Consider the following 14,333-nt stretch of genomic DNA (forward strand, 5'->3'; position numbering starts at 1 on the left):
AACCCCTTTCTCTCTGGGTTTCCCCTCCTCAGGGAACCCTCACCCTCTATCCCCACCTTGCCTCAGTGTATGGCTACTGCCAGTCACTGTCTAGCCCCACACCCTGGGGCAGACTGCAGTATCAGCCTACTCATCACTGGCAAGGTTGGGTTTGGACCTGCTGCCTTGGCCTACCCCTGGGCTGCCCTCTGCAACCCTCAGTACCTGTTAGCCCACTGCTAGGCTGCAGCCTGGGACTTTCCAGGCTGGAGCTCCCCAGCTCCTCAGCCTTTCCCCAGCCCTGCTTCACTCAGGTATCCAGTCTCACGCTCCCTACAGCTAGGCCCTTCTCTCTCTGAAGGCAGAGAGACTGTCTGACCTTCTGGCTTCCCTGGCCTTCTTATAAGGCCCAGCTGTGGCCTGATTGGGGTGTGGCCCAGCTGCAGCCATTTCCCCAATCAGCCCAGCTTTTAAACCCCTCACAGCAGGAGCAGAGGTTCACCTTGTTACAGCATCTAAAAATCTATGCAAGGATTTTTTAGAGATGTGATTTTATAATCTTCACCAACTCACTAATGAAATATTTTTAAAGCAAATTTTAAACTAAGGTCCTGTAGACTGACATGTTCTGAGTAAATATTACAATCATGCACACTTGTTTTTTGTCAGTACATTCAGAAACTGACAGTAGATACCTGGGGGTTGGCAAAGGCCTGTTAAATGGCTTCATTACCCCTTGACTGGCTCTTTACCAGTTTCAGTGTTGTGCTAATAGGTCTGGCAGGCTGGAGACTTTTTCTCTATTAACTACTAGATCCCCTTCCCAGGAAGACTCAGAGCCTGCAGGAAGGGTCAGAACAGGGTTAGGAAAAGGCAGGAGGGCGGACACTAAGACCCAGTGGTGCCCCAAATTTTCAGGTGCCCTACCCAGCTGCCTATGCCTGAGGATGGCCCTGGGCGCCCCCCCCAACTACTTGCTGCCCTAGGCCACTGCCTAGGGTGGCACTGGCACTGGTTGAAAGCCTTCACCAAGGAGACAGGAGAATCTGTGTCTGAACATCTATAGGGTGACCAGATGTCCCATTTTCAAAGGGACAGTCCTGTTTTTTGGGACTTTTTCTTTTATAGGTATCTATTATCCCCCACCCCCATCCCGTTTTTTCACAGTTGCTATCTGGTCACCCAAAACACCTACCATGGTACACAAAGGGAATGGGAAATGCAATTGACACTGAGCAAGCTAAACTGTGTGAAGACAAAGGAACTGATGCTAATGGTAAGTTCAATATCAAGCGTGGGAAGCAAACAATAGGAGTCTTCAGCTGGATTAAGAGACAGTGTATCCACCCCACAGAGATACCTGCAAGCACCTGGAAACAAAAGAACTGTAACCACAGGGGTGGGTGAGAACAGGCTGGACCCAGGGTAGAAAAGGCATCTGACCTGAGAAGGATTTGACCTGAAATGATAACTTGGGTGAGAAGTTAACATTTGTAACAGATTTCTTAGGCCTGGTCTACACTAGGACTTTAATTCGAATTTAGCAGCGTTAATTCGAATTAACCGTGCACCCGTCCACACTAGGAAGCCATTTAATTCGACCTAGAGGGCTCTTTAGTTCGAATTCGGTACTCCACCCCGACGAGGGGAGTAGCCATGTCGAATTAGGCTAGGTGTGGATGCAAATCGAACTTACTAGCTCCGGGAGCTATCCCACACTGCACCACTCTGTTGACGCTCTGGACAGCGGTCCGAGCTTGGATGCTGTGACCAGCCACACAGGAAAAGTCCCGGGAAAATTTGAATTCCTTTTCCTGTCTGGACAGTTAGAATCTCATTTTGTGGTTGGACATCGGGGCGAGCTCAGCAGCACCGGCAGCGATGCAGAGCTCTCCAGCAGAAGAGTCCAGGCAATCTCTGAATAGAAAGAGGGACCCAGCATAGACTGACCGGGAACTCTTGGATCTGATCACTGTGTGGGGCGAGGAGTCTGTGCTTTCTGAGCTGCGCTCCAAAAAACGGAATGCAAAGACCTACGAGAAGGTCTCCAAAGCCATGAGAGACAGAGGATACAGCCGGGATGCAACGCAGCGCCGCGTGAAAATCAAGGACCCCAGACAAGGCTACCAAAAAAGCAAAGCGGCAAACCAACGCTACGGAGCCTGCCACCACTGCCCCACCAGTGACCATGGACTCTGACGATGGGACAGTGTCGACGGCCAGTTCCTCGCCGATGTTCGCGGACGGGGAAGATGAGGAAGGGTTTGTGGAGGCAGGCGACAGCGCTTACAACGCTGGTTTCCCCGACAGGCAGGATCTCTTCATCACCTTCACAGAGATCCCCTACCAACCGTCCCCGGCCATTAACCCGGATCCTGAATCAGGGGAAGGAGCAGTCGGTAAGTGCTTTAACCATGTAAACTTTTATTTTTAATATAATAGGAATCTGAAGTATGTGAAAAGGAGGTCTCTCTATATATGGCGATAGAACAGAAATCCTCCTGGGAGATCTCCACGAAGCTCTCCTGGAGGTAATCGAAAAGCCTCCGCAGGAGGTTCCTGGGGAGAGCTGCCTTATTGGGTGCTCCGTGGTAGCACACTTTTCCACGCCAGGCTTTCATGAGGTACTCTGGGAGCATTGCCTCCCCGAGCACGGCTGCATAGGGCCATGGTTTGTGCTGGCTTTCACGCAGCATGCGCTCTCTATCTCCTTCAGTGACCGTCCTCAGGGTGATCTCGCTCGGAGACTCCTGCATCTAATTTGGGGAATTACTGTACTGTTACGCCTGGTCCAAAGTATTTTAAAAAAATCTCCGGACAGATGGCATAGCAGAGACTCAGCACGCTGCTGCGTGACGAGCGTAACGGAAAGCCAAAGAATCAAATGGACGCTCATGGAGGGAGGGGGGACTGAGGACGCAAGCTATCCCACACTTCCTGCTGTCTCCGAAAAGCATTTGCATTCTTGGCTGAGCTCCAAATGCTTCTAGGGTCTAACACAGTGTCCGCAGTGGCTAAGGGAATAGCTCGCCAATTTACGCACCCCCCTCCCACCCCCAGAAGTGAAAGGGAAAACAGTCCTCTGTTGACTCTTTTACATGTCACCGAATCCTTAATGAATGCTGCAGATAGATGCGATGCTGCAGCACTGAACACCGACATCCTCACTCCCCCCCCCGCCATGGGTGGCTGACGATGCAGTACGACCGATATCCATCGTCATCCTCAGCCTATTGGCACATGGGGCAGTGCAAAAGGACTGGTAACCATGCGTACTAGCATCGGTGAGGTCGATCAAGGGCGCCTGGCCCTAATTTTTCCTGGTAGATGGTGCAGTATGGCTGGTAACCGTCCTCATCATAGCAACAGGGGGCTGAGCTTCATCAGCCCCCACCCTTCATGTGTAAAGAAAAGATTCAATTGCCCCTGGACTAGCAGCAGGATGCTGGGCTCCTCTCCTCCACACTCCTTAATGTCCTATCTGGACTATCGTAGCAACTGGAGGCTGCCTTCCACTCATTTCTCACTAACAAGTCACTGTGTGTTATTCCTGCATTCTTTATTACTTCATGACAGCCCAGGAAGGTAGCCCAGGAAGGCTGGGGAAGAATGGAACGAACAGGTGGGGTTGTTGCAGGAGCACCCCCTGTGAATAGCATACAGGTCATAATCTATGCAGGATCTGACACAGAGCAGCTGTGCTCTCTGGTTCTCTGATACAGTGGTTCTCTAGTACACTTGCCCATAGTCAAGGCAGGACTGAATCTATTTTTAGATACCAAAAAGGAGGGATTGACTCAGGGAGTCATTCCCAATGTTGGCTTTGCACCCCTGGCTAAGAGCAGCCAGGGGCACTTATGACAGCAGCAAATGGTGCAGTGCAAAAGGACTGGTAACCATGCCCATCTTCTTACCAATTTATGGTATGGTAGATGGTACAGTATGGCTGGTAACCATCTCTGCTGTCATGCAAAAGCAAAAGCTTGCTGCGGTGTAGCGCTGCTGGACCGCCTCTGTCAGCGGCATCTAGTACACATACGGTGACAGGCAGAAAAGGCAAAACAGGCTCCATGGTTTCCACGCTGTGGCGTCTCCCAGGGCAATCCAGGGAAAACGGGCTTGAAATGATTGTCTGCTGTAGCTTTCCCGGAGGAAGGGATGACTGGCGACATTTACCCAGAACCACCCGCGAAAATGGTTTTTGCCCCATCAGGCACTGGGATCTCAACCCAGAATTCACAGAGACAGACTACACTGTGTTCATTGTTCGCAAAAATTTATCTTTGCAAGGAATTCACTCCCTTTTTCCCATCACACAGCTGCGACTGTCTCCAGACCTGCCACAGCATCCCCCTCACAGAGGCTGGCAAAGATTAGGCGGCGAAAGAAAAAGACACGGGACGAGATGTTCGCTGAACTTATGGGGTGCTCCCGAGACGACGCGGACCAGCAGAGCCAGAGGAGGGAGACCCTCTCTCTGTACCAGCGCTCACACAGTGAACGGGAGGAGAGGTGGCGTGAGGAAGACAAGCAGGCAACTCAAATGCTGCTTGGACTAATGAGGGAGCAAACGGACATGCTCCTGTGCCTTGTGCATGTTCTGCAGGACCTCAGGCAGGAGGACAGAGCCCCCCTGCCGTGTATCTGCAACCGCCCTCCCCCGCCACAAAGTCCCATACCCCCCTCACCCAAAATAACCAGAAGGAGGGGTGCCAGAGGCCGTGTAAAGTGTCACTGCACCCCAGCAGAGTGCTCAAGTACCGAAAAGCTCCCATACCCTAAATTTTAAGAAGTCCTTTCCTTCCCGCCTCACCCAAGCCCCCATCCCAGTTTCATCCCCTAACTGTCTAGTTGATAATAAAAAATACTTTTCTGTTAATTACTGTTTCCGTCATGTTCTTTTAGAGGAGACTGTGTTTGAAGGGGGGGAAGGGGGTTGGTAATTGGACAGGACAATCACCTTTACCAGGGTACAGACATGGGGGCAGGATCATCAGCAGGTCACACACACACTGCTGTCAGTAGGCACCCTGGTCGGTATGGGAGTTGGTTTGCAGGTTCTGTGTGGATGGTGGGCTACGTGACTTTGTAGCGGGGGAGGGGGGTTACAGATCTCATGCAACGGTCCCTGTCCTGGACCACAGAGCCACGCAGCAGAGGAATCTGTATCCGTCCTCCCCCGCCAAAAGGCCACATAGCCCCCGCACACAGAGTCCCAAAAAGGAGGGATGGCAGGCTCCGTTGAAACATCCAGTCCGGCACTGCAGACCGCTCTGGGAGCAGGAGCCTGTCATTCCTCGAGTTTACAGGCGGTCTTTACATCACTGCACACCCTACCCAGCACAGTCCGTGTCCCAGTGTCAACCCTGTAACGCAAAGTCATCAATAAAGAAACCTTTGTAAAGTTACAGTGGAACATGTATTTTATTTTTAAACGTGTGTGGGAAGTTGGGTAATCGGGGTGGGCGGGGTATGTAACTGCAGATGATAGTCAACAGTCACTTAGTAAGGAAACAGGGGCAGGTTCAGCTTCTCTGTAAAGAAACTGAACAGTCACAGGTCACGCTGCTCACTGCTCGCTGGTACTTGAAGAGTTCCTTGTCGCTGTGCAAGGCGCCTGCACAGAGCTTCACGAGCCATGGCATTAGCGGGTAGGCTGGGTCCCCGACGATCACTATAGGCATCTGCACATCCCCAAGACTTATTTTGTGGTCCGGGAAGAAACTACCTTCCTGCAGGCGTCTAAACAGACCAGAGTTCCTGAAAACACGCACGTCATGAACTTTGCCTAGCCACCCAACGTTGATGTTGGTAAAACGTCCCCCATGGTCCACCAGTGCTCGCAGCACCATTGAAAAGTAGCCCTATTTCTCAGCAGCTGACTGTGGAAGAGGTGGACGATAAGGTGCGAGGAGTTGACAACGGCCATAACTGCAGCGGGATCCGTGCTCAAAGTGCTGTGGCGCCCACGCTGTCACTGAGCAGAAAAGTGCACGAACAGATTGCCCGCCGGCGCTTTCAGGGAGGGAGGGAGGGAGGGCGTGATTGACGGTTCAATGACGACAGTTACCCAAAACCACCCTCGACACATTTTTCCCCCCAGCATGCATTGTGGGGAAATCCCAGAATTCAAATGGGCAGCGGGGACTGCGGGAACTGTGGGATAGCTTCCCACAGTGCAACGCTTCCAAAGTCGACGCTGGCCCCATTAGTGTGGACTCACAAAGTCGAATTAGTGTTTTTAGTGTGGATACACAGATTCGACTTCATAAGGTCGATTCCACAAATTCAACTTAAGATGATTCAAAATAGTCTTGTAGTGTAGACGTACCCTTAGTGTAATCATCTTAGCCTTGCATGTTTTGTTTTATTTTGCTTTGTGACTTACTTTGTTCTGTCTGTTATTACTTGAAACCACTTAAAGCCTACTTTTTATACTTAAAATCATTTTTGTTTATTAATAAGCCCAGAGTAAGTAATTGGTACCTGGAGGAAGCAAATAGTTGTGCATATCTCTCTATCAGTGTTACTGAGGGTGGACATTTTATAAATTTACCCTGTATAAGTTTCATACAGAGTAAAACAGATTTATTTGGGGTTCAGGCTCCCAGAAAGGTTGAACACTGGGTGCTGGGAAAGTCCCTGTTAACTGAGAAGCCCCTGAGCTGAGTGAATCTCAGTTTCTGTGACCTGCAGAGGGGCGTGGCCCAACCTCTGGGTCTGTGTTGGAGCTGACTGGAGTGTCTGGCTCAGCAAGACAGGAGTGGAGGGGCGCCCGTTCTGGCAGAAGAGTTGTTCTCAGTGGGGATCTCTGTGGCCAAACCTGTCACAGTGTCATTAGGGACAAAATTCCCCCTCACACTCTATTCCCAGTTCCCGAAAACTTAAGGGTGACCATTAGGTCATTTACCTGTGACAAAGTTCATAGGCTTCAAGACTTATGCTGACTGCTGAAGCCAATGTATTACAGCCTACAGGCCTGTAGGTTCCTTGCATTGCTACTGAATATAATAAAAGCAGAGTATAATAAAGGCAAGTCAGTGAATATAATAAAGGCAAGCTAGGCCCATGGGCTACAAGTTCCCCAACTCCTTGATGGAGTGATCCCCTCCCTGATCTCAATGTCTCAAACAGCATCTTCTTTCGCACACATCCCTGCCTCTGATCAACTTCAAGGCTAAATCCATGTTCCTCTGGAACCACTTGAAATAGTCTCCATCTCTGTAACATATATCTGCTTTTCTCTTAGTGTGTGAGTACAGCTCACATTAACATTATTTATTTTATTCGTTTTCTCAAAATCCCCATCTAAAAGCTCTAGGGCCCTGTGTCACTGTTCCAGGCAACTGCACCTATAGTCCCCCTTCATGGTTCCACAAGGACACCCATTCTGGGGACACAGCTCCTCAACTGTTTCCCTTTTGACCAGAGTATTTTTAGGCTGCACGTTTTTCTGCCTACACTGTCTTACTCACACCAGGAGGCTAGATTGCCTTAATAGGCTGGCATCTGCACTTTGCTTTGTCCTAGAGCAGGCCTGTGGGGACAGGGGAGGGGGTAAGTAGGCAAGCGGCGGGTGAGGTGGGGGGCTGAGGAGGCGAGCGGGTGGGTGGGCAGTGGCGGGAGGGCAGGTGAGCCGGCGCTGGGGGAGGGGGCCTGAGGAAGCAAGCGGGCAGGCAGTGGCAGGGGGGCAGGTGAGCCGGCGGCTGGCCCCAGCTCACCTCCGCTCTGCCTCCTCCCCTGAATTCCCTGCCCCGCTTCCTCCCTTCCCCCCGTTTCCTGCGAATCAGCTGTTCATGAGGGAAACCTGGAGGGCTGAGGAGCAAGTGGCAGCTTCACACTCAGGCCCAGCGAGGCGGAGATGGAGCCACGGTGAGCTGGGGCGGCGAGGGCCACCCACACCGCAGCAGGTAACCCAGGGGGACACGCAGGGGAACCGATCCCTGCCCCAGCTCATCTCCGCCTCCCTGGGCTGATTGCTTCTCAGCCCTCCCAGGCTTCCTGCATGAACAGCTGATTCGCGGGAAACAGGGGGTCTATGAGCTCGTCCTGACCCAGTGCTCCAGGTGCTTCATGGTGGCGGCATGGCCCGGCTCCAGACAAGTGGCTCAGCTGTAGCGCCGCCAGCCACCTCCAGGCAGCGCGGTAAGGGGGCAGGGAGTGGGGGGGAGGGTTTGGATAGAAGGGAGGGAGCGGGGGGGTTGGATGGGGGCAGGGAAGTTCAAGGGAGTGGTCGGGGTGGGGGGGTGGATTGGGGTTGGGGCGGTCAGAGGGTGAGGAACAGGATATTGAAAGGGAGCAAGGGTCATGGGGGGCCATCAGGAAGGAGGGGGAGGGTGGATGGGGTGGCAGGGGGCAGTCAGGGGACAGGGAAGGGGGGTGAATGGGGCAGGGGTCCCGGAGGGGTGTCAAGGAACACAAGGAACACAGGGGGTTGAATGGAGCAGGAGTCCTGGGGGGCGGGGGTGAGCCACGACACCCTTGGGTGAGAAGGTAACCAGTTGTTAAGATTTTGGCAGCTCATCACTGGCCAGGGGGTGGGAGGCTGAGGAGGCAAGCGGGCAGGCAGTGGCGGGGGTTGAGTATGTGAGCCGGTGGTGGGGGGATGAGAAAGCAAGCGGGGGGCAGGTGAGCCGGGGGAGTGGGGGTCTGAGGAGTTCAATGAGAAGTTATCAGCTTGATGCAGAAATGACTGGGAGAGGTTCTCTGTCCTGTTATGCAGGTCAGACTAGATGATCTCAACAGTGCTTTCTGGCCTTGAAATATATGAATTTGCAGAGGTGCATGTAACAGGGTGTCAGCCTGCAGGATGTGGAGCTGGGATACACACATTATGCTTCTGGCAAACTCATGAAATTTCAATGAGACATTCCAGTAGGAGTGAATAATGATCAAAATTCCTGCATTCCTCCCATTCCATGCCACTGAAGGGGAGTGTGATGGAGGACTAGAAACCCCACACTAGGACAGGTGGGTTAAGGAGCACTTCTGGACTCAGGTGGCCCTGCTCCATTGCACCAACAGAACCAGTTGTAGATGGAGGGGGAGTTTGAAAAAAGGGCCAGAGAGCTGAGTGGTGTGGGGGTGGGGTGTTAGGAGAAGGCAGCAGAGAGGATAGGACAAACTTATTCAGAACTGAGTAAGTGTATAACAGGAGTCCCCGCTGAGAGGAAGGAAGCGGAATACAGAAGCTACATCAGGCTCCAGAGGAGTGACTAGCTTGTCTTTAAGGATTAGGGAACCCTTCCTTACATCTTCTGCTGGATTGTTTGTGACACTTAAATTGCACCCTGGACTGGGAAAGTAAGTTGCAGGAAGTGGACCAGAAGGCAGCCTTGGGGCTCTCCTTGATCTCACTGCCGTTTGTGGGGCCCTGGTTTGGAACTTGATGGAGAGGGAGGATGCAGGATCCTCTACCGGTCACCCAAGAAGGTGGCAGACCCTCAGGCTCCCCAAAGATAAAGGGGATAAAGGCACTGGAAGCCCTGATGCAAGGCCTATGGAGGCCTGGAGTGGGCTGGCGACTCTTTTTTGGAGGACGTTAGACTTCTATATTTTGTTGGAATCCATCACCTGGGAAAGGGATAGACTTCAAAGGTGACTTGCCTGGAGGTCTGAGTTGGTATCTGCTGGAAGGGGGGCTGCTATTTGAATGGACCAACCACCAGAAACGGATGCTAGGGACAGGGGAAAGTGTTACCTGGGCACTTAATTGATAAGCCCAGCCCTGTTACAGGCAGACACAATACAAGCTCCTCAGTGAGGCAGACTAGCATTGTGAATGCCGGGCTGAAGTGTTCATATGGGGGGATACTGCCACTTCAACAGCTATCCTGAGCTCTTGAAAGTGCCCCTCTATGTTGGGATATTTCCATGGTTGGAAAGCCAAGATGTAGCCACCTCAAGAGCTCATTAGTCTTTATCCTTATGGGGGAGATTGTGCATTGAGACAATTCATCGTTGCCCTGCACTTCCTGTAGTCACGTACACCAATGTAGAGATCTTGGGGCCTGTGGATTCTGGAAATAAAACTCCTACTTGGATGGGGTAGGATACAAACCACACACACACACACCCTCCCCCCCACACAGCATTTTTCTTTCATTCTCCTCGAGGCCCCTCCCACGTTTTCTGGGTGCTTGTTTATACATTTGCTCTTTGCCCTCACCTGCTTTTACAGTCCAACGGATTTTGACGGGCTTATTTGTGTCTGTAGAGAGAATTGTGAGGTGAGTACACAAACTTGCTGTGTGTGAATGTAATTTATAATCCAGGGAAGTGATTTCTAAAATAAGTTTCTTATATTTACTGTTGATTTTGGATTTTTTAAAGTTACTTCTTGTTTCTGGAGTAAACTGAAGTTTACTGAATGACTGAAGTTAAAGATTAGATACATCACAGGGATGATTTATAACGGAAGATGGGGAGAAATTGCAATTCGTTCATAAAACTGTGGCATATGATCAGAAGTAGTTTTGGGCAAATACAGAAATTGGACTAAGATTAATCTGTATTAACTGGATCTTGCTGAGTGTGTAGAGGAGAGCAATAGACACTAATTTCCTTGTCACATAATGTAGGGTTCAGTGTTGTAATGCTAAGGAGAGGCAAGCACTTCATTTTGGGTGTATTTTATTATATTTTATTTTATTTTACTTTTCAAAAAGAGGCAAGCTGTAATAAAAAAACTTTCACCTTTTCTTATTAGAGCTTTAAGGCAGAAATTTGCTCCGACAGAGCTGTGGAGATCATAGAACTAGACATGTCTTTAGAGCTTTAATACTTTTATTTTTAACAATAGTTTGAGTATCAGATCATAGAAAAACTAGAACTGGAAGGGACCTTGAGAGATCATCAAGTCCAGTCCCTTCAAGCACCATCTAGATCATCCCTGATAGATGTCTATCCAACCTGCTCTTAAATATCTCCAGTGATGGGGATTCCACAACCTCCCTAGGCAGTTTATTCCAGTGTTTCACCACCCTGACAGTTAGGAAGTTTTTCCTAATGTTCAACCTAAACCTCCCTTGCTGCAGTTTAAGCCCATTGCTTTTTGTCCTATCCTCAGAGGCCAAGGAGAATGATTTTTCTCCCTCCTCCTTGTAACACCCTTTTAGACACTTGAAAACTGTTATCATGTCCCCCCTCAGTCTTCTCTTTTCTAAACTAAACAAGCCCAATTATTTCAGTCTTCCCTCATAGCTCATATTTTCTAGGCCTTTTATTATTTTGTTGCTCTTCTCTAGACCTTCTCCAATTTTCCCACATATTTCTTGAAACATGGTGCCTCCAACTGAGGCCTAATCAATGCAGAGTAGAGTGGTAGAATGATCTCTCTTGTCTTGATCACAACACTCTTGTTAATGCATCCCAGAATCATGTTTGCTTTTTTTGCAACAGTGTCACACTTTTGACTCATATTTAGCTTGTGGTTCACTATGACTCCTAGATCTCTTTCTGCAGCACTCCTTCCTAGAGAATCACTTCCCATTCTGTATGTGTGAAATTGATTGTTCCTTCCCAAGTGGAGTACTTTGCATTTGTCCTTATTAAACTTCATCCTATTTACCTGAGACCATTTCTCTAGTTTCTCCAGATCATTTTGAATTATGGCCCTATCCTACAAAGCACTTACAACCCCTCCAGCTTAGTATCATTGGCACACTTAATAATCGTACTCTCTACGCCAACATCTAAATCGTTGATGAAGATATTGAACAGGACCGGTCCCAAAACAGGCCCCTGCGGAACCCCACTTGCTATGTCCTTCCAGAATGATTTTGAACCATTAATAACGACTATCTGAAGACGTTTATCCAGCCAGTTATGCACCCACCTTATAGTAGCCCCATCTAGGTTGTATTTTCCTAATTTATTGATAAGAAGGTCATGTGAAACCATATCAAACGCTTTACTAAAATCTAGGTATACCACGTCCACCGCTTCTCCCGTATTCACAAGGCTTGATATCCTATCAAAGAAAGTTATCAGATTGGTTGGAAATTATTTGTTCTTTACAAATCCATGCTGGCTGTTACCTATCACCTTATTATCCTCCAGATGTTTGCAGATGAATTCCTTAATTATTTGCTCCATTATCTTCCCTGGCACAGAAGTTAAATTGACTGGTCTGTAGTTTCCTGGGTTGTTCTTATTTTCCTTTTTAGAGATGGGCACTATATTTGCCTTTTCCAGTTTTCTGATATATCTCCTGACTTCCATGACTTTTCAAAGATGATAGCTAAAGGCTCAGATACCTCCTCTATCAGCTCTTTGAATACTCTAGGATGCATTTCATCAGGTTCTGGTGACTTGTAGACATCTAACTTTTCTAAGTAATTTTTAACTTGTTCTTTTTTTGGAAAGCCAATGTAGAGATCTTGGGGTCGGTGGATTCTGGGAATAAAACTCCTACCTGGATGGAGTAGGAGACAGACAGACAGACACACACACACACCATTTTTCTTTCATTCTCTTCCGGGCCCCTCCCATGTTTCCTGGGTGCTTGTTTAAACATTTGCTCTTTGCCCTCATCTGCTTTTACAGTCCAACGGCTTTTGGCGGGCTTATTTGTGTCTGCAGAGAGAATTCTGAGGTGAGTACACAAACTTTCTTATATTTACTGTAGATTTTGGATTTTTAAAAGTTACTTCTTGCATTTCATCAGGCCTGGTGACTTGCAGACATCTAACTTTTCTAAGTAATTTTAACTTGTTCTTTTTTTTATTTTAACTTCTAAACTTACCCAATTTCCACTAGAATTCCCTATGTTAGGTGTCCCATCACCATCAAACTTCTTGGTGAAAACTGAAACAAAGAAGTCATTAAGCACCTCTGCCATTTCCAAATTTCCCGTTATTGTTTCTCTCTCTTCACTGAGCAATATATCAGAAAGTATATCTTGATGTAAAAGATACTAGGGTACTACGCGTAGATGGGATGAGTTGGCAACTGGGGGTCAGTTGGTGAAAAGAAGAGAGAGATCAAAAAAAAGTGGCTTGTGCATAATTCATGTTTAACTGGTGTTGCTTCAAATGATGAGATGCATAATTTACAGGATTAATAGCATTACTCTTCTGGTAGTTGGCAGTTGTCTTTGCAGATTTAAGGGGGAAAAAAACCAAACTGGGAGGAGTGGTAGATACGCTGGAGGGCAGGGATAGGATACAGAGGGACCTAGACAAATTAGAGGATTGGGCCAAAACAAATCTGATGAGGTTCAACAGGGACAAGTGCAGAGTCCTGCATTTAGGTAGGAAGAATCCCATGCACTGCTACAGACTAAGGACTGAATGGCTAGGCAGCAGTTCTGCAGAAAAGGACCTAGGGGTTACAGAGGACAAGAAGCTGGATATGAGTCAACAGTGTGCCCTTGTTGTCAAGAAGGCTAACGACATTTTGGGTTGTATAAGTAGGGGCATTGCCAGCAGATCGAGGGACGTGATCATTCCCTTCTATTCAACATTGGTGAGGCCTCATCTGGAGTACAGTGTCCAGTTTTGGGCCCCACACTACAAGAAGGATGTGGAAAAATTGGAAAGAGTCCAGCGGAGGGCAACAAAAATGATTAGGGGGCTGGAGCACATGACTCATGCGGGGAGGCTGAGGGAACTGGAATTGTTTAATCTGCAGAAGAGAAGAATGAGGGGGGATTTGATAGCTGCTTTCAGCTACCCGAAAGGGGGTTCCAAAGAGGATGGATTTAGATTGTTCTTAGTGGTAGCAGATGACAGAACAAGGAGTACTGGTCTCAAGTTGCAATGGGGGAGATTTAGGTTGGATATTAGGAAAAACTTTTTCACTAGGAGGGTGGTGAAGCACTGGAATGGGTTCCCTGGGGAGGTGGTGGAATCTCCTTCCTTAGAGGTTTTTAAGGTCAGGCTTGACAAAGCCCTGGCTGGGATGATTTAGTGGGGAATTGGTCCTACTTTGAGCATGAGGTTGGCCCTTCCAACCCTGATATTCTATGATTCTATGAAAAAGGAAAACAAACAAACAAACAAAACCCCATTTGTTATTTGGGGACAGGTGGATCATAAAATGTATATAAGAAAGTTTTAAATGTGACAGAAGATCAGAGCTGTTTAAACGCCCCAAATCTTTTTTCCTGTGAGAAATTTTGAACAAATAAATTTAATGTGAAAGGTTTGGTTTTTCAGGGAAAAAATTCAGAATGAAATTAAATGACTTTTTTCACTTTTAATAGAAAACCTGGATTCATTTTGAGGTTTCATGGACCACAACATTCAGTCTTTACTTTTTGCTTTTTTAAGTTTTTGTTTCTCCTGATTTCCTGACCCTTTTTTCCTTTTTCTCCTTTTAATTTCTTTCCTTTTTTCTTCTCTGTATTTTTT

This window comes from Mauremys mutica, chromosome 15 (genome assembly GCF_020497125.1).
Source record: "Mauremys mutica isolate MM-2020 ecotype Southern chromosome 15, ASM2049712v1, whole genome shotgun sequence".
NCBI classification, from domain to species: Eukaryota; Metazoa; Chordata; order Testudines; family Geoemydidae; genus Mauremys; species Mauremys mutica.